Source organism: Cynara cardunculus (genome assembly GCF_001531365.2).
Source record: "Cynara cardunculus var. scolymus isolate 2C chromosome LG 2, CcrdV1, whole genome shotgun sequence".
Classification (NCBI taxonomy): domain Eukaryota; kingdom Viridiplantae; phylum Streptophyta; class Magnoliopsida; order Asterales; family Asteraceae; genus Cynara; species Cynara cardunculus.
This window is the reverse complement of record NC_037529.1, coordinates 59,698,449-59,700,390: the sequence shown is the minus strand read 5'-3', so window position 1 is coordinate 59,700,390 and position 1,942 is coordinate 59,698,449.

Sequence of the window (1,942 nt, the reverse complement as noted above, 5' to 3'; positions counted from 1 at the left end):
CAAACATATTGAGATCCGATATCATTTTATCAGAGATCATGTTATGAATGGTGATATTGAACTTCACTTCGTTCCAACTGAGTATCAACTCGCTGACCTTTTTACCAAGCCTCTTGATGAGACAAGATTTAATATCTTGATCAGCGAATTGGGTATGTTGAACACTGAAGATTAACCTTCAGTATTAAGCATCACTCATGAAGTGAAATGATTCAGTGCTCTATCTCTAACACTGAACTCTTGAGTAAATATATCTATTCTCTAAGGTATGATTACCCTTCTCTTTTCACAACTTAAAACTTTCACTGAATATTTTATCTTTTTCAGTGATAAAATGTTTTCAAAAGGTGGTCTCAGTGATTCTAAACACTCACCACATCTTAAAGTATATCTTTATACTTATCTTAGAAATCTTAAAACCATCACTGAAACTTTTCTTCAGTGATCAAAAAGTTTTTTAAATGTCAGTTTCAGTGACTCTCTTCACTAAAACATGATGTCTTAAAATCATCACTGAATACTTTCTCTTTTTCAGTGACAAAATGTTTTAAATAGAGTTTTTAGTACCTTTTAACTGAATGACTCTTCATATTCTTAAAAATTGTTTTTAAAAGAAAATAAATGCATCGTCTTTATGAAGACATTCTCTGTTTACTATGAGCGACGCTTTGAGACGCACAAAATGACCTGTCATTACGCTACCTCATTAAATGTCATCCAATCGTGGATGAGAACATGGTATATTTTTCATCATGACCACTTTCCCGAACCGTCGTCTTTTTCTCTCTCATATTTCTTCTCTCTCCTCTTACCTATAAATATGAGATTTCTTCTTTACTTTTCTCTTTACGCTTTCAAAATCCTTAGACGAACTTCTGCTAAGATTACTCTAAGGCAAGAACTCTCTCATCTTCAAACCTCTTTTCGACTTTTCTTCTTCATCTTCAAAGGTCAGAATCTTCTTTCTTCCTCCGTTATAAGAAATGTGTTTAATCTGATTAAGAATTTTGTTCTCTTAATGCATTAAACTGTAAAGGTTTTAATCATCTCCTTCTTGATTAACAAATATGTTTCTTTATACACATTCTACTTGAAAAACCCTAATCTTTTGAGAATTTTTCAAATGAAGTTTTTCCATGTTTAAAAACTTTTTCTATACTCTTTGACTATATACTCTTGGATTATTTCTAACAAATCTATTATTTCTTCCTGTTTATTTTACTTCTTTAACAATACACAGATGGCTGCGAAGAACGTCAACTTCACCATTGACGAGATATCTATCAAGGTCAACAACCACATTGCCATGTTAGAGATACCCTCTACCAGAGCACATTACCAAGAGATGGCTGACTTCCTCAAACAATCGTCCTTAGGATATGCTCTCAACCATGAGCCCCTCATGGTCAAGGAACTTCTTCTGCAGTTATGGTACACTGCTGAGGTGGTCGAAGTTCAAGACGAGGCTGGACGCACAATGGAGCAAATCCATTTCACTTTCAACCGCATGGAAGTGAATTTTGGGGTTTCTACACTCCTATCAGCTCTTCGTCTTCCCAAGGGTCCCTTCGATAGCGAACCCTCCACCACCGAGATCATCAACTTTCTCGACGCCATTGGCTACCAGTGGCCAATAAAGAAGGACTCCAGCGCCCCTCTCAAATCCTTGACGAAGATTGAGAAGAACAGGATGTCAGCTCTCTGGCAATACCTGTTTTCTCATTTTATCCAGTGCATGGGTGGAAAAACTAGAGGTCAGGACCAGGCCTCTAGGATCACCTTGATCATAGGTGTATCTGCGATTCAGCGTCACAATATAAATTTCAGGCTTGGATCCAGGATTCTGGATCATAAGCTGAGGGACAGTGATGTGGCACTTTCTTCCATTGTGTCCATCACTACCTCTTCTTCTCAGGTGGTCATGACAAGGGCAACCCCCCCC